This window comes from Armigeres subalbatus, chromosome 2 (assembly GCF_024139115.2).
Source record: "Armigeres subalbatus isolate Guangzhou_Male chromosome 2, GZ_Asu_2, whole genome shotgun sequence".
Taxonomy (NCBI): domain Eukaryota; kingdom Metazoa; phylum Arthropoda; class Insecta; order Diptera; family Culicidae; genus Armigeres; species Armigeres subalbatus.
The window spans coordinates 332,866,794-332,890,805 of record NC_085140.1 but is presented as its reverse complement, the minus strand read 5'-3'; the positions used below and the strand labels follow the sequence as shown (position 1 = coordinate 332,890,805).

The 24,012-nt window shown below is 40.5% G+C and overlaps 1 protein-coding gene across 1 annotated transcript in view; it reads left to right on the top strand.

Moving 5' to 3' along the window:
* Positions 1–1,063: 1,063 nt before the first annotated feature.
* LOC134212775 (clavesin-2-like) overlaps positions 1,064–24,012 on the top strand; it is a 72,516-nt gene continuing 49,567 nt past the window's right edge. Inside the window, exon 1 of the mRNA XM_062690930.1 lies at positions 1,064–1,905. The gene's annotated coding sequence lies outside the window, so the exon portion shown is untranslated. The remainder of the gene's footprint in view (positions 1,906–24,012) is intronic.

Genomic DNA, 24,012 nt, shown 5'->3' with positions numbered 1-24,012 from the left:
AACTCAGAAAAAAACTAAAATTTCTGAGGAGGCAGTAAATTTGAATCCAGGTGGTTTCTTGGGTTTTTATGGAAACCCTTTATAATAAGGCTGGTTAGTAATATATCATTTAATTCGCAACTTGTCAAATGGAATAGTGCAATGCACTAGAATCGACTCCAGTAAGAAAAATATATATCATCAATCGATATAAGTTCCTTGATCAACAGCAAATAATAACAATGCCTAAAATAAAACAGCACATGATAGAACAACCCTAGGTGACAGGCATATTCAATGCAAATTATATTGCATCAACGATAAATGACTGACTACTCGATACCGCCGTTCGTCTGTGATTGGTTTCACTACTCCACCGGCAAAACTTTGCCCGCCAAAGCAACACAACGACGACAATTCAATCTGTTTTATGCTGTTCTAATTTTGATATTAGACTGTTCTTATGTTCAATGCTAGTACAGTGTATAAGTTGAAAAAATAAATGTGTAATCAGATAATAATTCGCGCATAGAACCATACAAATGCGTTGGGGTCACGCATGGGCCTTCAAACGGACTAGATAATCTATAATATTTTTCTTTCTCGAATTATCCGAAACTTGTTATAATTTTAATAAAACTGGGAAAATAGTTTTTTTTTATTTGGAAGAACAGAATACTTTGCTAAATTCAGTGCATATCTCGACACTTGAATGACAAAAATAATAGAAAAAAAAGAATATTCATGGACTCACTAAGAAATCGTTCTTAAAGATGTAGCATCAAAATTAGAATATCTAAATGACTTGAGTCAGTCTAACAATCTCCGAACAAACTATTTACACAACATTAGACAGCTACTCTATACACAAAGAAAGCTTTCCACGCGAGCCGGTTTTCCACGAACAACCACCAACAGCAGACCAGCAGCGCGCCACTCATACACAGAGCTTAGGCTGGGCGCTCGTTGGAGGAAAAGCGTTGTGCTTTCCTCGCTGGGCTCGGTTTGGACGACGGGTGTGCGGCGTGGTAGCATGACAACGTTCGTTGATCGGTATCCAAAAAGCTTCACTTCCACACTGTCGATTCAGTTATCTGTGAGCATTCGGTCGGTTCGGTTGGGAAGCGTTGGTTCGGATTACATGCGAGTACAGTGCGCTGGCGACGAACGGTGTTCTCTACGTTCGGACTTTGGAGCAGCTTGGCTACGTTTAGTTTGCTGCCCATTATTCCTATGCCGTTCGTAAGCAGACTGGAGAGTTAGGAGTCTGGTATACAGTGAGAACGTTCTAAGTGCGGTGATGACGACGGCTTAGATTGTCGATTCAGGTTGGTCGAGGCGCAAATGGATATTCGTGAGCGCGTGTTCGACGCCTGCCAGGTGGCAGCATAAAGGTGAACCGTCTGTCGTGCAGTTTGGAGAAACTTGTTCATTGCACTCTTTGAAACGAATCTGGTTATGATATGCTTTTGAATCATAAACATTGGGTGTTGTGAAATAGTGCAATTTGGTGTATTTTTTTGGCTTGACTTGAGAGGATTTATTCAACAATATCGATAAAAATCGGCGAAGAAGAGTTACCTAGCTGGTTAGTGGAAAGTTGAAGCGAGTTGTTTCGTACGAGGTAGATAACGAAATTTACCGGAAACCGGTTACGACCGAGCCGCCGATGATAAACATTCTCGGACAGCGAGGAGTGTGGATAAATTCAGTTCAATACATTCAATGAGCAGTGCATACAAACGTAATAGTGATACACGTGAGAACAAAAATATATGTACTTATATTTATCCAATTCACAAACATCATAACAAGTGTGACAAGAGAAAATAGTGTTTCTTAACTTACAGCCGGCTGCACCGCGAACAAATAATTCAGGCGAATAACAGAAAAGGAGTAACGGCGTATGGTGTTTGCACAACAAATGTAAGTTTGGTCACAGTTTTTCCCCGAGAACAATTGCATTAACTGTACTTAGCTACACTCACAATAAGTGTAATTATTGTCATAATGACTACGCGCTGGTCTGATTTCTACATGTTTTGGTTGTGCCTACTAACTTGATGACTGGTACAGGCTGCCGAATGAGGCAAATGGCATTGATTGGAGTGAAGGTTCTACTTTATTGCGTCTTCTACGGCAATACATGCTTTGATTCTGTTGACAATGGAACATATTTGACAAGGTAGAAAATCCATTTTGATTTCCCTGCATCTTGTAACGATGGATGTACATACGTAAATTCCATTCTCGTTGTAGAACTTAACTACATATATCTATTATCTCTAGTAAACAAACCGTTCTAAATCGAATCCCAACCCAATCCAAATCCCACCCGGTTTGAATTCAAATGCAAATCTAATTAAAAAAAATTCAATCCAAATTTAATACAAAATTAATCTAAGTCTAATCCAAATCCAAATTTGAATCAAATCCTATCATAATTAAACTTAAATACAATTTAAATCCAATTCATTTCAAATCCAAAAGCAATTCAAATCCATTACAAAACCAATTCAAACCCATTTCAATCTTATACAAAACCAATAAAAATCGAATGCAAATCCTTAAGCCTACACCCATCCAGTGAATTTTAGATTTTCCATGAATTTTGTTCAAGAACTTACTAAAACCTGAATAAGAACTGGACATATGCGAAATTATTAGATTCTTATACGAAAAAAAAATTTAAGCTCACAAACAAATATGGTAAGAAGAGGTTGCAAAATTGTAAGGTCTCGTACAATACTTGTATAAGAATCAAGCATTTTCGCATATGTACAGTTTCTATACAGGTTTTGTTAGGTTCTTATACAGAATCGTTAGAATATCTAACAGTCGTTGGTTGGGTGTCGAAGAAAATTTGCTTGACAGTTTCAAATCTCAATACCCTTATCGCTGTGAAAATATTCTTCATTTTCTACCCTCCATTATTAGTTATAATTAGACACAATTACGAACACTGAAATCACACGTTCGAAGACTATTTGCTGTGGCATGTATGCGGTCACCCATTTAGCTCAAGTTCATTCGTCTGGCTTCGAAACTCCACGTCGCCGTCGTCATCGTCTATCCTATACCTACTTATATAGGGCTGCAGCAGTCCCCCCAGTGTGCTTACCTAAATAATCACATCCCACAGATGATGCCGATGCAAGTTGCAAACTGCCAATAATATTGCTGTCGGGCACACGACATGGATGGGAGGACTTGAAATCGCGTAGGCGCCAAATGGTCTCCACGCCGTACGTACATGGTCCGATGATAAATACATGTACTTATAACTACGTACAGCCATATTTCGAGTTGGGAAAGGAAACCGGTGCAGTTCATTTAACGAAGGGCGCCAGAGAAAACACCAGTCTCTGGCACCGCCACAGGCGTCACTACTTTCGTCCGACCAAGCAATCAAACAAATGCGTGGGAGCACCATATGGGACGGTGATTGGTGGAATGGTCAACCGTTTGCTCTTAGTTTTAAGCCCGTAGTCCTTTCTTTGTCGTGGTAACAAATATTTGACAAGTTCATCTAGACATCTAAAAAACTGATCAGATATCGGCATGGATATCAGGCAGACTTGACAAATATTTATCATTGTGACAAAGAGTGTACTGATAGCTTTATACCAACTTGTCTTTGTACAAGTTCGACAAATCCACTGCGAATAGAAGTTTTAAATGCCTTTTCTTTAAAAGAACTGTTAAAATGCTATTCGGTGATGCGGATTCCTAAAGTGGGAACTTTACAAATAAATAGGATCTCTGGGTCAACAAAAGACTGGAGCTGGAAAGTAGAGCAAATAGCTTAATTTGGAAGGGGATTAAACATGCCAAAAATATCACATGAAGTGTAGAGATTCATCTGTAATAAAAATGGATCTTACCAGTGGTTTGTGAATTTTTTAAACTCGTATTTGGAGATGGGTTCATTTTCATTTATTTAGTTAACATCTAAACAGATAACACTGAATCAACAATTTGACGCCACAATACACGGTTCGAGGCCGCATCTCTCCATCCTCGGATACGCCCCACGCTCGCCAAGTCGTTCTGCACCTGGTCTGCCCATCTCGCTCGCTGCGCTCCACGCCGTCTCGTACCTGCCGGATCGGAAGCGAACACCATCTTTGCAGGGTTGCTGTCCGGCATTCTTGCAACATGTCCTGCCCATCGTACCCTTCCGGCTTTAGCTACCTTCTGGATACTGGGTTCGCCGTAGAGTTGGGCGAGCTCATGGTTCATTCTTCGCCGCCACACACCGTCTTCTTGCACACCGCCAAAGATGGTCCTAAGCACCCGTCTCTCGAATACTCCGAGTGCTTGCAAGTCCTCCTCGAGCATTGTCCATGTTTCATGTCCGTAGAGGACAACCGGTCTTATAAGCGTCTTGTACATGACACATTTGGTGCGGTGGCGAATCTTTTTCGACCGCAGTTTCTTCTGGAGCCCGTAGTAGGCCCGACTTCCACTGATGATGCGCCTTCGTATTTCACGGCTAACGTTGTTGTCAGCCGTTAGCAAGGATCCAAGGTAGACGAATTCCTCGACCACCTCGAAGGTATCCCCGTCTATCGTAACACTGCTTCCCAGGCGGGCCCTATCGCGTTCGGTTCCGCCCACAAGCATGTACTTTGTCTTTGACGCATTCACCACCAGTCCAACTTTTGTTGCTTCACGTTTCAGGCGGGTGTACAGTTCTGCCACCTTTGCAAATGTTCGGCCGACAATGTCCATGTCATCCGCGAAGCAAATAAATTGACTGGATCTATTGAAAATCGTACCCCGGCTGTTACACCCGGCTCTCCGCATGACACCTTCTAGCGCAATGTTGAACAACAGGCACGAAAGTCCATCACCTTGTCTTAGTCCCCGGCGCGATTCGAACGAACTGGAGTGTTCGCCGAACTCGTTCACTAATGGTGACAGACGACGGAAGATGATCTGGGATATCACTTTGTAGGCGGCATTAAGGATGGTGATCGCTCGAAAGTTCTCACACTCCAGTTTGTCGCCTTTCTTGTAGATGGGGCATATAACCCCTTCCTTCCACTCCTCCGGTAGCTGTTCGGTTTCCCAGATTCTGACTATCAGTTTGTGTAGGCAAGTGGCCAGCTTTTCCGGGCCCATCTTGATGAGCTCAGCTCCGATACCATCCTTACCAGCTGCTTTATTGGTCTTTAGCTGTTGAATGGCATCTTTAACTTCCCTCAAGGTGGGGGCTGGTTGGCTTCCATCGTCCGCTGAACTGACGTTGTCGTCTCCTCCGCTGCCTTGACTTTCACTGCCTGTACTTTCAGCGCCATTCAGATGTTCCTCGTAGTGCTGCTTCCACCTTTCGATCACCACACGTTCGTCCGTCAAGATGCTCCCATCCTTATCCCGGCACATTTCGGCTCGCGGCACGAAGCCTTTGCGGGATGCGTTGAGCTTCTGATAGAACTTGCGTGTATCTTGAGAACGGCACAGCTGTTCCATCTCCTCGCACTCCGCTTCTTCCAGGCGGCGTTTCTTCTCCTGAAAAAGGCGGGTCTGCTGTCTCCGCTTCCGTCTATAACGTTCCACGTTCTGCCGGGTACCTTGCTGCAGCGCAACCGCCCGCGCTGCGTCCTTCTCCTCCAGAATCTGTCTGCACTCTTCGTCGAACCAATCGTTCCGTCGACTTCGACCCATATACCCGACGTTGTTCTCCGCTGCGTCGTTAATGGCTGCTTTGACTGTATTCCAGCAGTCCTCAAGAGGGGCCCCATCGAGCTCACCCTCTTCCGGCAACGCTGCCTCGAGATGCTGCGCGTATGCAGTGGCGACATCAGGTTGCTTCAGTCGCTCTAGGTCGTACCGCGGCGGTCGTCGGTACCGAACATTGTTGATGACGGATAGTTTTGGACGCAGTTTAACCATCACCAGATAGTGGTCAGAGTCGATGTTAGCGCCACGATATGTCCTGACGTCGATAATGTCGGAGAAGTGCCGTCCATCAATCAGAACGTGGTCGATTTGTGATTCTGTCTGCAGTGGTGATCTCCAGGTGTACCGATACGGGAGGCTGTGTTGGAAGTAGGTGCTGCGAATGGCCATATTCTTGGAGGCGGCGAAATCAATTAGTCGTAGGCCGTTTTCGTTCGTCAGCCGGTGAGCGCTGAACTTTCCAATAGTCGGTCTAAACTCCTCCTCTTGGCCAACCTGAGCGTTCAAGTCTCCTATGATGATTTTGACGTCGTGGCTTGGGCAGCTGTCGTACTCACGTTCCAGCTGCGCGTAGAATGCGTCCTTATCATCATCAGTGCTTCCGGAGTGTGGGCTATGGACGTTGATTATGCTGGAAGTTGAAGAACCGGCCTTTGATCCTCAACTTGCACATTCTTTCATTGATCGGCCACCACCCGATCACGCGCCTTTGCATATCGCCCATCACTATGAAAGCAGTTCCCAGCTCGTGTGTGTTGCCGCAGCTCTATATGGTATAATAACCTCTACACGTTCGCAACATTGATCCCTTCCAACAAACCTCCTGCAGCGCTACGATGTCGAATCCACGGTCCTTGAGCGCATCGGCGAGCGTGCGGGTGCTCCTGATGAAGTGGAGAGATTTGCAGTTCCACGAACCGAGTTTCCAACCGCTAGTCCCTTTTCGTCGCAGCGGTCCCCGCCGCCGGTTCCGGTCCGCAGTCCCATGTTGAGGGTTCGTTGCCTAGGACTTTTAAAGGCTGGCTTGCAGGGCCTGACACCAAACCCCTAAATTTCCGGAGGACCATTCCTCCTTATTTCTGGTGGAGCATGGTGCACAGTTTAGTTTAGAGTTCCTCGCTGGCACTCGGACGATGATCAGCCGCCCCTAACATGGAGAACAGACGCTGTTGTTAGCCGATCCTGACATGGAGAACAGACGCTCAGTAATATTTGCACCTCTGGAGAGAAGCAAACCCTTCCCTGTCAGCATACGACCATAGTTCCCACCGGGGTTGGTTACCCGATCTTCCCTAAGGTTGCTCGTATCCCGGCCAGCACCACGATTTGGAGATGGGTGTCCAAGATTTCACTTGGACAGGCTGTATATAACTTCTAAAAAAATATCAAGTATTTTCAATACATTGCACATAACCTCAGGAGTAGGGAAGATGCATGTTTATTTTAGATAAGTTTAAATATTTCACAATTGATTTTGCTCCACACTACCCTTTAACAAATCCTTTGCGTCGACTAAAATATTATTGGTGACAATCTGGTAGGTCATTTCCAGTCGGTGGTGGCTTGAACACTAGTGGATGCAATAAAAAATAAATTTTAGTCAATATATCCTGCTCTTCAAAAATGGACCAGTACCTACAATTTGTCAAGAGGCTCGCTCTAGCGGAGCGGCTGAAGCAAATTTTAGTCATAAAGGGGTCCATTACTAGCACTCACTCCCTATATCAATCAGTGTGTCACTTAAACGGAACTTTATTCCACTGGGACATTACATAGGTTCGCCTATTTGTATACATACTTGCTATCAGTGCCGTAGCGTGCGGTTGGCCGGGTTGGCCCCCGCCAAGGGCGCCAGTCCTCAGGGGGCGCCAAAACCAAGAATCACGGTATGAAAAACAGAACAATTTTAATAGTTACAGGGCCAATTAACAAACCGACTACGAAATCCAGAGTTCTATAGATATTTTGAGTAATCTAAAGAAAACAAAGAAAAGGTATTTCTTTCATATCAAATAAACATGTCAAATGGTTTGGTTTTAGTTTTGGCCGCTATTTTGACTTCTTTGATATCTTCGGAACCGATTGTAATAAGTCTAAGCATCTCATATTCAGAAAAACAGTGGATCGGACTTATGTATATTTTTGGACTGCAACTGTCACTGTTCCTAACGGCTCTAACGGCTTATAGGCTTATATAACGGGGTAGGGGTAAGAGTAAGGATGATATAGATTTAGGATAAATTTGCTCGTTTCATTCAGAACACCAGTCTGTTGTTCCAGAAACCGTGACTCAAAATACACTGTTTCCATTTCAAGAGTTGGAGTTTATTGTCCCAACCATCAGGATTTTTAAAATAATTTATCACGATTTTCAAAGTTCCCTCCTCCATGATGTACTTTCAAAGTACGTCAGTTCCTTCAATTTGGTGCAAGAAACAACCATTATGTACAATATGAGCTGAAAGGAATGATCTTCCAGCCCGTTCTGAACACTTCTATAGATTCCATACGAAGATCCAGAAATACCCATGACACTGCAAAGTTCCGTGCATCTTTTGCCATATCTAGCAAATAGTAAAAAATATCACAAAATTTCAAAAATTTTCAGGGCAAATCGCCGAATACTGCTTACTATTTTAAACACCTTCACCTTTAAACACTTTCACTAAACTTTTTAACCTTACTTCTAAGTGGTCGGGGTTCAGCATAACAGCCCCAAGCGCCTTTTTGACTGACTTGTGATATTTTGTTCGTATAATTAAAATCGAGTAATCTAATTCATATCAATTTCTTCGTACATTTGTTGTTGACTATCCTCAGTTATTGGGTAGAAGGATATCCGATACGAATTGTGATCAATTTGTGCAAGTGTTTTTCATTGGCGCTTGGTGCGATTTGGCTGAATCCCGGCCAAGTGATATTCAAATAGTTATTGGAATGTAAAATATTGCACATTCTTTCTTTAGTAAGAGAGGGGCGCCCAAAACAGGTTTTGCCAAGGGCGCCGGGAATGCACGCTACGGCTCTGCTTGCTATAAATAATTATTTGATCTTAGCCTATAAATATAAATTTGCTATTTTTTCTGCTGCACAGATTAAACTGAGAAAGTTGCGTCCATTAACAGGGAGCTCCTCTGCAAAAAATTCTGGTACATGATTACGGGCTGGGCTGAGAACATGATTACGGGTCGTACAGACTGAACACTTAACACTTAGCATGACAGACAACAGACACATAACACCCAGTGGACCAGTGGAAAAATTTTCGATCCGTAAAAGTTTCCTCCTTACCGGGCGGGAATCGAACCCACACTCCATAGCACATGCGTCTAGACGATTGACGTCGCTAACCGCATGGCCACGAAGCCCACGAAGCCTACGAAATAGTTCGAACATACGAAATAGTTGATAGATGAATAGAAGATGAAAATAGATGAATTGTGAGGAAATAGAGGGATCCTACATAAACCAACCTAGAGGCGCTGCCACGGTGCGACGGTAGACCGTTATTATAAAATAAAAATATCTATCAAAACCAAGTACAGGGCTCGATTCATGCAGTAATTCTGCACCCGTGGACCCATTTAAAAAAAAAATCCCTAGGAGGAATCTCGAGAAAAATTGATTTTAAGTTTTTAGCTAAGAAATTTTAAAAGAACCCATATAAGAATATAAAAATACATCACCAAAAAAAATATAAAAGCATCCTAAATGGTGTCCAAGTAGTCTCCAATCATTTAGTATTTATTTCCGTTTATTTTTATTTATTTAGTTAATATCTAAACAGATAACACTAAATAATCAATTTGACTTCACAATACACGGTTTGATGCATCTCTCCATCCTAGGTTGCGCTCGCCAAGTCGTACCCTTCCAGCTCTTGCTACCTTCTGAGTACTGGGTTCGCCGTAGATCTGGGAGGGTCCGTGATTCATCCTTCGCCGCCACATACCATTCTCTTGCACTACGCCAAAGGTGGTCCTAAGAACGCGTTGACGTTATTACAACTATAAAAATTACAACTGATTTAAGTATGTTTTTGTATGGCTAACTTTTTTTCCAAGTTCGTTTATTTGGTAGGCTCAGGCGTGTATAACACTTTATGGAGCCATGTTTTTTTGTGATGTATACAATCAATATCATTGAAATTTTCAGTTAGTAAGAAAAGGGTACCCAGTCAACACGAAATCGTATATGATGCAACATAAGATGCTAAAGTGGAGGCGATATACGTACATATTGTATGGTGAAGTACCTATATGGCCTCCACTTTAGCATCTTATATGATCACTAAATTAATGATTTCGTGTGTTACTTCTACGTGAAGTTAAACGATTTACAATGATATGGAAATGCTAATATCATCTTCCAAACTTGGACGTACATGTTCATGATAGCATTAGAGGCGAAAGTATAGAATTGATAGTTCCGTTAGGATACGGCAGGCATGAAGAATGTTTTTATAGAAGTCGATTTGAAAGCGAGCGGAGGGCAATATTTGTGATGGCACATATCGCACGACCTTCCTTCTGCCAAGCTCCCTTCCCTCCCCCTTCATACGGGAGCTTGGCAGAAGGAAGGTCGTGCGATATGTGCCATCACAAATATTGCCCTCCGCTCGCTTTCAAATCGACTTCTATAAAAACATTCTTCATGCCTGCCGTATCCTAACGGAACTATCAATTCTATACTTTCGCCTCTAATGCTATCATGAACATGTACGTCCAAGTTTGGAAGATGATATTAGCATTTCCATATCATCATCTTATGTGATATCATATACAATCTTGTGTTGACTGGGTTGAAGCTAGCGTACTCGTGGTGATTCGAGGTTTGTTTATAATGTTTAAGGATGGATGGGGCTAAGGATTTGGGATCAGGGAATTTCAGCTTCTCATCCGGGCATTTGGCGTCAGGGACGATGTGGCGTGTCGTCGTGCTCGAGGAATGGTTCGATTGGGAGCATCTTCCGGATGGCAAGAGGTATGGTGCTCTACGGAACAGAAATCAGAGACTAAACACAATAAAAAACTTTGAATAGAGAGAAAAAAAACAAACTATTAGATTTTGATGTCAGAAGCACAAAGAAAACTATAAATGGCCTGCATATAGACCACATCACGATCTTTCAAAACAACTCGAACTTCCCTGAAGGGTTGTTCACCTCGGGCCACAAAGGTATCCAATAATTGCTCTCTGGAGGCGTCATTTTCCGAGCAGAACTAAACTACGTGATCGATGTCATCATAACCGGCTCGGCACCTACATAAGGTGCTATCGACAAGGTTTATTCAGTACAGATGTGCGTTTAGTGAATAGTGATTGGACATAAGCCTCGACATCACGCGAATGAAGCCCCGACTCCCCACCTCTGAACCACGCTCATCCAGAAACTTTTGGAACTTTAGAAAATAGCCACCGTCCAAGTTTGTTGTGTGTCCAATTTCTTTGCCAACTTTGAAGAATACTCTGACGGACTAATGGGAAAAACTCGTTGCTCGAGAATTGTCTATCATAAACTTCACCTATGGCTAACTTGTTAGAGTTTAGTATAAGTGTTGCTTTCCATGTTTAATAGCCATCAATTGCTTCTTCAAAACCATGCTCGAGTTTCAAAGAGCTGTATCCTGCGTAACCGTTTCTCAAATTATTCAGAACCTGATGATTGAAATATTAATTAGAAAATTGTTAATGTTTAAGTAGAGTAACTTATCGTGACGTAATCCGAAAGATCGGGATTCCAGTGAACCCTATGCAATTTGTTGACTTGGTTCATCCACAATTCTACTCAATCCGGCGCTTCTCGAGCAACTTGAATTAACAACTCCAAACTTGATGTATAGTGGCGGAGATGAGCAAAAGCTCAATATTTTTTCTTCGCCGTTACCGGAAACCAAAAGAATATACACACAGCTTGCAAAATTCCTTCTTTGTCTTTTCCTTGATGTTTTCTTTGGTTCTCGAGATGTCATTAGATATGCCGAGCCCACTCTTGAAAATCGTACTATTTTGCGAGATAATAAAGAGCTTTTCCTGACCGCCATCCTTGGAGTCATTACCAGTCCGATGATCCGTTTGCGGCGAATTTTCAGATAGTGATTTTGAGAAGCTCCGTTAATTCCATTAAGATGTCGGTTTCTTTTCACCAACTTCTTCCATACTCCAAGTTTGATCTTTACTTCTGATGCTCAAATACATTTTATCACTTTTAAATAATGACAAATAATACAAACTTTAATCTGAATATAATACGTATTTCCCAAGGTTTTGCTCATGCTCAGAATGTTCTCGCCTTCAGCATTCAACAGCAATCTGCAGCATGCACGACAATTATTGAAAGGTTCTGAACGAGAGGTATCATTCTTGAAGATAGATGGCTTCAACCCATACAAAAACATACCTAAGTCGGTTTGGTGAGTTTAGTCAGTTGTAAATATTTATAATTGTAATAAAGGCAACAAATGCAAACTGGTTGAAAACAACTTGGACCACTTTTTGGACGGCTTTGTGAGTATTTTGGGAATAGTGTTGAATTAAAATATAGATTTCTTTGAAATTTCTTAGTTAAAAACTTCAAATCAAGATTTCTCGAGATTCGTACTAGGGATTTTTTTTTTAAATTTGTCAAAAGGTGCAGAATTACCACAGGAAACGAGCCCTGTACTTGGTGTTGATGGACATTTTTGTTTTATAATAACGGTCTACCGGCGCACCGTGGCAGCACTCTAGATGGGTTTTGTAGGATCCTTTTATTTGAAAAATGACGTTTGGAATGCAAATGTTCCAATCCCGAGCCACGTAGGAGGACGTACCTAGCTAGTTACAAAAAAATTAAAATATTTCTCCCACTCTAACTAACTAACTAACTAACATCGATTTAAGAAAGTGTTTTTGAGTCAGTGAAAACAAAAATTTGGTTTTTAGAGGATTAAAGAACAAAACAAATAAATTTCTGAAGCAATCCCAAGAGATTTTACAATAATTTCTAGAAGGTTGTTTGAGATTAAAACTGTCTTAAAGAATCGAGAGGCAAAATGAAGCCTACGTCGTCACTTTAAGAAATTATGCTTTTACTTAACTTAAGGTCACTCCTGACAGAATCCAAGTTTCAAAGTGCTCGCGTTTTCGGGGGCACACCACTCGATACGGAGGCGGCGGACAACTGTAATTTTTTGTTGATTCAGCTTTGCTGCTGTGAAAAAATAAAAATGACAGTTGTGCGTTGCTTCCGTATCGAGCGGTGTGCCCCCGAAAACGCGAGCACTTTGAAACTTGGATTCTGTTAGGACTGACCTTAAGTGGTTCATCAGGAAGATCGGAACCAAAGTACAGCGTTTGATGAAACGCCAAGCTTCTTCAGTTTAGCGATATGGATTTCATGGTCCACTCCCAAGTAACATTTTAAGTTTTATTCCTCTCTTGGAATGGTTTTCAAGATCTAATTATAAGAACTCGCAATAAAACCCACTACCACACGATAACCTTCTGAAGGCCACTACAAGAGTAAGATATGACCAAGTGGCCCACTCTTGATAACCACCATAAGCCTATTATAAGAGTATTTGGAAACCCTTTTCAAGCTACCCGCAAAAAAGGGAAATTGGCTGCGGCAGCTGTCCTGGCAGCTGCCTGGAAAAGGAGAAGAAAAAAAACATCACAGAAAAATAATAACAAAATGGATTGTAGATAACAATATGACAACAACAAATATTTTTCAAGTTTTTTTCTGCAATATGTATTCATTGAAATGAGCAGTTTTTTTTTGCGAAACCTAATAAAAAAGGGAGATTGAGCACCATGCGCCGTCAAAATTATGAAGTTCTGGACAATACATTGGACATAATTATGACATCGATATCCCAAATATCCACTTAATCTATTTATTTTCATCACCAATATATTTGTGATTCAAACCATTTGCCAAAACAGTTCTTTGCGCGGTGTAAATATTGTCTAAAAGTGAATTTCAGTGATGAATTTTACTGACTTGAAAATGCTTTTCTATTTTCAATATGGCCATCATGCATATCGAACAGAAAAACGTTGCTCTCATCGAACACCGTAATAAACTCTTTGCAATGCAAATATTCCTATCAAGGTTTTTCAGTCGGCCACATTACGTCCAAAAAATGTGGCTTCGATCGAACTTTGAAAACATGACTTATTACGCTCTCCGTCACATCCGTATAGAGCTGCCCATAAGATCAATCACAATTTGACGTTTGAAGCTTTTTCAGCAGATTTATGAGAGGTTTATTGATAGCAATAAGAGCACCAATGATACTTGAAACTGCTGTCATAAATCCGCTATAAGAATTAAATAAATCCAACAAGCAATGAAATTGTTACTTGGGCTGTATCGAATGCCGCCTTCAGAACAATATTCGCTGCATTAGTTTGTCACCCCGAATCCATAGACCACAAACAGTTGGAGGTGAACTGAACCAGATTTGTTAAGACTGATCGCTTTAGGTAAAATCCATGTTGCTCAGCGTCGATGTATTTTTAGAGCTGGAAAAAAGGACAAACAGGCTTCGCCCGGCATTTTTGCGCTGTCATAGATATTCTCGGATTTCTCCTTTTTTTACATTTGAAGATAAAAAATAGGATTTTAAAGAGTTTACTTTTGAGTTTTGAGAAATCAACTAAAAGTGTGGTCCCGATGATCGAATAAAAAAAGGAATAACATATACTCTCATGAACGATTGATGGATTGTTTTTTCTTCTATTCTTTGTACGATTTTTACGTTAGTTTTACTTTATTCTATGCCAGATTATCAAAATCTGAATGTTATAATTCTCCTGTAGTTTCTTATGAAACACGTTTTATCTGGTATGACAGACTCCAATCATTTTTGGTTGGCCTGTTTTCGTTTGTCTATTCCCCGAAGAAGCTAAAACAATTTATGTTTCATTGATCCTATCGAGATTTTTCAAGGAACATCAAACTGTAAGAAAAATATCCCAAAAGATTTCGTCGAACTATTTTGGCTCTACAATAGTTATTAGGGAACATCCACAAATTACGTAACGCTTAGAGGGGGGAGGGGGGTTGACCGAAGTGTGACAATCCATACAAAAATTTTCAATGATTCATGCAAAAAGTGTGACATGGGGGGGAGGGGGGGTTGAAAATGGCCAATTTTTGCGTTACGTAATTAATGGATCTTCCCTTATTCAATGACATTTATTTTGTGAAATCAATAGCTACTGACAAGTTTTCTGAACATTATATAAATGGAATGTAGTTTAGACTGTATTTAACGTAATTTAAGTTTTTCCTCAATGTTTTTCTCTATAGTGAAAAAATGTATCAAAAATGTTTTATTGATTATTGCTTTTTCGTTTCACTTTTTGTACCATGTAATATCTAGTGTGAAGCTAGAAAACCTCCAAAATTCTAGTTATATGAATATGTCATACATTAAATATTAAATATTTCATAGGCATTTTATACCATTACACTACCTGCGTCAAATAACAGAGACCCGTTTGCACAATATTTTTCCTCGAAATGCTCATAACTTACTTACGCATTGAGCAAATAACTTTTAAAGTTGCAATTCACGAGAATGCCAGAATACAGTGATGGATCTTACTTACTCTGTATATAACAAAAAGGCAAAAATATCGCAATATTTTTGGTAATTATTTTATTTGGAAATTGAATAGAAGCAGGCCCTATAAAGTTGCAGGATAAAAAGATTTCTCGGTATTCACTTATTTCTAATGCACTTGGAGTAAATGTAACAAAAAGCGAGAACTTTACTTTTGCGTGTCAAAACGATTTCATGACATTAACCTACAACACGCCCTCCTTAGCCGTGCGGTAAGACGCGCGGCTACAAAGCAAGACCATGCTGAGGGTGGCTGGGTTCGATTCCCAGTGCCGGTCTAGGCAATTTTCGGATTGGAAATTGTCTCGACTTCCCTGGGCATAAAAGTATCATCGTGTTAGCCTCATGATATACGAATGCAAAAATGGTAACTTGGCTTAGAAACCTCGCAGTTAATAACTGTGGAAGTGCTCAATGAACACTAAGCTGCGAGGCGGCTCTGTCCCAGTGCGGGGATGTAATGCCAATAAGAAGAAGAAGAAGAAGAACCTACAACACGCATCTAACACCATCCATACTGAACAAAAAAACAGCGAACGCGGGTTATGTAGTTCCCTATGATCTGTCAGGCGCTTCGTATGAATGAGCTTTCTAGTTATTTTTGTATTAACAGTGCATCAATTATGTGCTTATATATCGCTCTGAATACTTCTACAGAAAATTCAATTTTGAAAACATACACTGTTTAGCTTGATCTTGCTGGCAGTCACTTTCTTCGCTGAGAGGAAGCGTTTGATACAAATAAGATTATTTTTCATCATTGTTGTTCTCATGATCGTGGTCGTTGCCATTGATTAGGCAGAATCGGCAGAATATGTTTTCATGATATTCATGTTGGATTTGTACTTTGTTAGCATAATTAACCAAAAGTTTCTTTAAAAGTACGTTTTTCGCATAATCAGTTTGATTAATACATAAAATAATCGTGATTTCCGGGAGCATCACTCCTTGTAGACTTGGAAAGGTTGGACATCAGAGAAAAAATTCTCACTGGAGGTACCAAATATTGTATGTATGATTGAAAAGATGAGGAGGTTTTATGCCTCTGGAAGAAGGTGCTTGAAAGGAACTCCACTCCCAGGGGCTTTTCCCTGCTCCTGAAATAAAGAAATTAAATTAAATTAAATTAAGATGGTTACTTTTCCATTTCCACATTCTTATTTTCTCATACTGCCTCATACGCTGGAGGTCAATCCAAGGCTCGTCCCATTCCTCCTACTTTGTATCTTTCTCTAATTTCTCATGTTCTAGCAATCGCTAGAACAGGAAATGGAATTCCATGCCGTTTCCACTTTCAATCCTATATCTTCAAATTGACATTCTAGCATAACTGCTAGAATTTGGAAATGACCGGAAGCCTCGTTTTCTATATCCAATTAGAATTCCATCAATTGCTTTCTCCTATCGCATTGGCAACTCGTTAACCAAGACGTACCTTTGGCCGTCAACCCCACCCGAAACTTCCAATAATATTCCGCATAAACTTGTGGAAAATGCAGATGTATATTCGGCTTGCAGTGGGTGAGTGATTGCATCATCACTTCTTCCCTTTCCCTACATTGACTTGCATTCTGACGTGACAGGCGCCAGTGTGACCTAACAAATGAGATCACCAGTACTTGTACATTGAAGATGAGTGCTAGTCCCAAGCAAGAACAGCTGATCTGGTCCTAATGGAGTAACAACTACGGGCAGTCAAACAAGCTCAAGCTCATGCTCATTCTTATTGACTTGAAATATTGTACACAGCTACTGAATGTTTTTCACCGGTATTCAATTTGATGCCACTGTACAGTGTACACCTCAATTTTAATAATAGATAAATGGGGTTATTTATATTCCTGTACAAAAATGTAAGTCATAACTCTGAATGATAATGTGTTAAACTCAGTTCTACATGTAGTTTTGCTAATCGTTCACCAAAATGATCCCCACACAATCCTGCCCTATTCCAAACTCCCAATGAATACTCGTGAAAGTGCAGGAGATTCCTCGTCTTTCATCCTATCCAGTTTCATTTGATCGTTTCCCTTCCCAATTCCTTATTGACCTGCTTTCGGCCACGGCCGACGCTAGTATTGCCTTTCATCTTCTTCTTCTTCTTCTTCTTCTTCTTCTTCTTCTTATTGGCATTACATCCCCACACTGGGACAGAGCCGCCTCACAGCTTAGTGTTCATTAAGCACTTCCACAGTTATTAACTGCGAGGTTTCTAAGCCAGGTTACCATTTTTGCATTCGTATATCATGAGGCTAACACGATGATACTTTTTTGCCCAGGGAAGTCGAGGCAATTTCCAATCCGAAAATTCTCTAGACCGGCACCGGGAATCGAACCCAGCCACCCTCAGCATGGTCTTGCTTTGTAGCCGCGCGTCTCACCGCATGGCTAAGGAGGGCCCCATTGCCTTTCATAGAATGTTGAATTGTGTAACAACAGTTAATCCGGCAAAAATGGAGCGAGCAGTCAATCATGCTCATGCTCAGGAAAACAGTGACTTCTGAATAATTATTTCGAACAGCTTAGATCAAGCGAACAAAGAGGTCATTCTGCGATAATTCAGGATCGTTTGTCTCCTTTCTTGAAGATTAGAGAATTTCCCACGGACGAGAAATTCGTATTGCTGAAATAACGGAGCACTTTACGTGTCAGCGCAATGTTTCCGAACAGAAAAAGGAATGCCGTATGGGCCGGCAGCGAACGAAAGCTTCATTTTCTTTGTTGCAGCTATCACCATGTTAGGTACCCGTGATACGTTTTGTTCTTTCCAAACAGTTTTCTGGCTTAGGGGAAGATGTTAACTGCATCCGTAGAACACAAAAGGGCAAAATGATTATTGTCCTAAAGTTGTGTAAAACAGTTCTACCTATAAAAAGGGATATCCAAAAAATATATAAAACATCCTAATTGAATTCGTGATCGTACACTTTTGAATGTCCATTCAATCAAATGTTCTCAACCCATTCAAAAACAGAGAGCAAATGCCGTACAAATGGACTCACCTGTAGGATTGCTATATGCGTAAAAAGAGGAAACCCAAGACGATGGTCATTATTAATTCACCTTAAGGCGGAATGTCCCATCAATAATATCCCAGTGCAGCTGTCATGTTTCACAAAACGAGCAACTAGATTCTTGTGTGTTGGAATATTCATTCCTGCTGTCTGGGGTAGATGCAAGGAACAAATATAAATTGGTTTTGGAATCAATTTGGGGCTTCGATTCTCTGCAACACATTGGACCGGTTGAATTTAGATTTGGCATAATTTTCTTACCCACATTTGTATATTGATTGACACAATCTTCTGTAACACACATTTGAACAATATATTGTGACCTGCATGCAATATAACCGTTTCTATGGGAGAAAAATGATCCGCCATACAAATAATTTTGCTCGCTGCCTATTCTAGCCGGGCAGCAACTAGAGCGTAAATCTTTCTCTGTAGATTATAATAATTTTTTGTGGTGCTTTTGAAATTGCAAATTTTGGCTCATATACCTAAACATAAAAATATTATAGAAATGCATTTTTTCCGATTTTTTTCATTATCTTTCAGCCTTAGGCTGGCTTGTCTCCGGGTTTTCCGAAAATTTCAAACACATTTTTCTAGCTGCATATTGCATTAAAATCTGGGGGTCTCCCTTAGCCGTGCGGTAAGATGCGCGACTGCAAAACAAGACCATGCTGAAAGCTGGGATCAATTCCCAGTCCGGTCTAGACATTTTTGAAATTTACTTGACTTCATGATCAAAACGCAAAAATGGTAATTTGGCTTTGAAACCTCGCAGTTGTTAACTGTGGAAATACAGAATGTACACTGAGCTGCAAGACTGCAATCTCCAAGTGATGGATATAAGGACAATAAGAAGCATCACCATCTGGAAAATATAATTTGTTCATGACAACAGATCGACAAATACTAAATAAGGCTCAGGATCTACAATACTCTGTGAAGTCTAAAAATCGCGAAGACTGTAATTTTTCCCTTGCTACAACGATATAAACTATAGCTAAATATTCACCAACCACGTGCTCAAATGAGCCGACATTCGATTAGACAAATGCCCACGTACCCGGCACAGTATGAATGGTTCGCTTTCCAATCGAAATTGGCGGCCCAACTAAATCAGATGTGAAACAGATTCGAGGTCGAAACCTCAAACACTAAAAATAGAACCATTTGTACGAAGTCCGAGACGGCCGCGTGGTCAGTTTTCTTTTTTGGGTCTAAGACCGGCGGACGTTTTCAAGAAGGGCATCTAATTTGCGTTCAATAGTGGAGCCGCGCGAGTACGGGAGCCCAAATTGAACTCAATTATAAACGATTGGTTTTGAATACGGAATTAGCCAAATGGTTAATGTGCGAGTGATGGTTTCCCGAACAGATAGATAGTAAGATATATGGCTTATGAACGGTTGGCGCGGCGAGACGCAACTGAACGAACGATTGACGGGCTCGATCGGATTTGGCATGCCGGATGATATTGTTTCCCTAACAGGCGTGGATCGTTCGCACCGTCGGTCGTCGTCACCAATCGACCATCATAAGACGTCGTTGAAGATGATGGCGATGAATCATAGGTTGGCACCACTACCACCCGTCGATTAGTTAGGTGTTGGTTGAAGTTTTCAAATGATTGATCGAAAGAGGAAGGAAATTGGGTGTTAAATGCTATCAAGTATTCAGCAATTTATTATTCGATATCCATGTGAGATTGGAGAGGAAAACTAATCAAATTATGCATATCAAAGCGAGAGCAATAAATTATTATTGAACTGTTCAGATTACTAAAGAAAATATCAGAATGACAAATGTATGGACAATTAACAATATTACGCTGTTTTCGATGATTTTCAATTTCTTCGTTCTAATGGCACTGCATTGCTCAATCAGTAGATCAGTTAGAATATGTATCATTTTTGCAATAACGTTTAAACAGCATGGTTATTATTTAATATTTAAAATGAAATCATTCTACAAGTAAAATAAAACGCATTTCAAATGTTAAGATTAATGAAAGAAATACGCAGAATAGAACTGCTGCTAATAAACTCCAATGAAATATCCTACCGTCGAAGTATTATATGTATGATAATTGAGTACGAGTGAATGCTGTTCTGAAGAAACCCAACACCGGGACCGGTTTACAACTGGTTCTCCGATCCGGAGGTTTCCTTGGCAGATTCTCTTTAGCTCCGTTGCTTTTTTCACTACGCGCTTATTTGAGATTATTCCTACCATCGAAGTCACTCCGTAGAAAGTAGATTTTAATGACTGAGGAGGATACGTACCAGCACGAGTGTCGTCTGCATCCGTGAATAGATTTATAGTCGAAAGGAAATGTCGTTTGTTACCCGGGGCAAAGAGCGCCTGTCTTACTACCCTCGGCTCATATTTAACTTGCCTGGAACGGGTTGTTGGTTGGCGTTTCAACAATTTGATTTCGATGTTCGTGTTGTCTAATTTGGGACTATATTTAGGTGGATCCGTTTCGGTGGAATGAATGTTATTATAGGCTCCCTAATGACCAGCATAGCTGTCACATGTTGGTCGCCTTGGAAAGTGGAACAATTACCGTGACACATTCCGAGTTATGGATGCGATCAATTTCCTAGTGGCAGCGAGATGGAAACCGAATACGAGTAGAGCGACCGGCGAAGCCTTAGTGCTAGAATAGTTTAATCAATGTCTTGAACATGTATCAGCGTAATCACGACTGCATGACTCTGCTTTGCGGTTGATGAACAACAAGCGACATTCACAAGTTGTGCATCACCAGCAGCACCGTCGTCGTTCCAAATGCCCACGTTCTTGTCAATCGGAACGGTGATCGTCGTCATTCGCTGGGATGTGTGCTGAGTTGTTTCCATCCTACTCGCCTTAACCCTTCCGGAATGATAATTCGTATTGATGATTATAATTACATGGATAAGTAGTTCTTGTGCAGAATTTTTGCAATTCCTAAATGATTAAATCTTTTCATATCATCTTGTAGTTCAGATCATTTAATCTCGTTTGATTTGAACTTACTCGAAGAATTACTCTCATATTGTTAGAGCAGTACTGGCTGTCATTGTGCGAAAAGATTTTTTTTCATTCCAAAAGACCATTCAAAGCTGTCGTTAACCACTTGCACTTTTATGTTTTGGAATAATAATTCTCTAATATTTGAACGAAGTCATCTAATAAATCTGACTACGAAAGGGTTAAATTGAACAATCCGTGGTCGTGCGACAACATGTTAAGTTTGTTGCAGAAAAAAAACTTGACATCGAGGTATAGCATTATCTAGATTACTCCCATCCAATGGTGAAACAGGGCTTCCCGGCATGGCGGCTCCAATCTACTCTACTCCAACAGCACATTACGTAGAGGCCTGCGGATGCTGAGAGATGGATTAAAATAATTACCTCTTGGACGCGCGATCCTCGCTTCAAGACCTCAGCCAACACTCAACGGACCGACCTGACGATCTGCCGTCTGAGGTTTCAAAAGTAATAAACGCGATAGGGCGGCGATCTTGTTTCGGTCAGCAGAGCCAGAATGAACCAAGCCGGTCAGCACCTCACCGAGCGGTGATGACGGGTACGGCAAAAGATCGGCTAAAAGATTGGTGTTATGAACCTACTTAAAAGCACTTTAGGCACTGATGATTGTTTGCTCGAGTAGAAGTTTCTCCCGCGTTGCTGGGCGCGTCAAGGTCGAACGAACGAACGAACGAGATCTGAGTTTCGCAAATAGAACGAGAAATCGCGAAACGAGACAATTAATGCCCACGTTGATACCTTTTTGCGGTTCCGTGAGTAATGGTTCAACAGTTTGAATTGTCTTACAGATGAATCATGAGTATGATGGTGGTGCGGTTACGGTTGAGCAAGATTAACCAGATCGCGAAAATAAATAACAAATGGAACTAGGATCTTGAACAATGTTCGCGTATAAAATCGTATGTTTTAAAAGGATAAGTTAGAATAGAAGCGTTCAGAATTATTAAATCTTTGGGAAAGTTGATATTAGTTTTAAAAAAATCAGAAATTTTCGACGGAAATGTTGGAAGCGAAAGCGGATCAATCGCAAAAGAAACTAATAACTGCTCATTATTTAACTCACTCGGTTGCATTAATGGTTGTTTTCTATTGCTATGAGAAGAGAATCAACATTTTTCTTGATGTGCAATTAGCTGCAAAACTGAACCTGGATGTTGATGTACAAAGATTTTCAACCAGTCTTACTCAAACCCCACATTTCACTTCTTCTCTCACTAAAAAAGTTAAAAAAAATTCTAGCATATGATGCAATGCTTGGGTTATTTAAACGAGACGAAGGTAAACATTTGTTTCTTTTGAGAAACCGAACAATTCCTTTAGAAATAAACTTGTCTAAACATCTTGGTTTAATCCCATTAATTAATCAATGTTCATATTAATCAATGTTTATATAAAAGTCAATAAAGTTAACAGTTGATAGTTCGCACAAATTGAAGATAGATTTATTGTGGTTTAATAGCCTGCTTGAAGAGTTAATCGCTATCTCCAAGAGCGCTATGAAACCATAATTCTTACTTGGGAAGTGAGGCCAGTCGTTCTAATAAAATTGAAGTCTCGAGAAACACTATTGATTGCAGCAATAAGCTGAATAACTGATTCCGTACGTTTAGTTCAACTGTTAGCCTCGTGTATAGAACACCAACAAGCTGACCTTCAACAGTTGCTAATAATAGATTCGATCTTTCGAATAGATTTGTGCAATCCGCCAACTTTATTAATTTTGCAAATTCCAAGATAATCCAACAGGTAATCCAACAGGTAATATGTCAGCGTATTACAAGATAAATTTCAGGATAATTCATTTGGCCTTCTGTTCCTTTCGACAAAGGACGAAAAGTCCAAAAGGACAAAAGGTCAAAAGGGACAAAAAAGTCGAAAGGGACAAAAGGTCGAAAGGGACAAAAGGCCGAAAGAGACAAAAGGTTGATCAAGAATAAGTTGTGTGTATTCCAAAATAATTTGTGCAATGTATTTAACTTCAAACAGAAGTAATACACTCATCTCATTGACTAAGACAAGCTACAAAAGACGGAAACTGGAATATCAAATTTATAAGTGCTCAAGAGCAAAAACTATTTAATTAGTTTTTCTGCAGGAGATATAATCATCTCTGTAAAAGCACACTTTGGCTGTTTGTTTGTTTGTTTTTATTAACGACATTTTACTCTGCTGGAGTGCATTCGCGTGCATAAGTCTAAGAAGTATAAACTTCCTTCTTCAATGATTGAATTGTTCCGGCATACGACAAAAGAAGATACAATTCCTTTTTTTCAAATAAAGCATTTGCGTGGCATAACACAAGGGAGAATATGTTTGGTTTTTATTCTCAATGTATTCATTTATTCAGTTCTAGGAAAGGGAAGATATCATTCCTTCTTTCACTGGATGCATTTGTCCGGCAGAAGGTAAGAGAGGATAGGATTTATTTGTTCAATTAAGGCAATTCCTCGGTTTAAGGCAAGGGAAGATATCATCCCCCTATCCAAGAATGCATTTGACCATCAGAAGGCAAAATACGACATGGTTCCCTTAATTCAGACATTTGCTCAGTTTAAAGAAAGTGAAGATATGATCCATTGTTTCTAAAAATGCATTTGCCCGTCAGCAGGCAAAAGACTATATGATTCATGCTTTGACCTTAGGCATTAACTCGGTTAAAGTCAAGGTAAAATATGATCT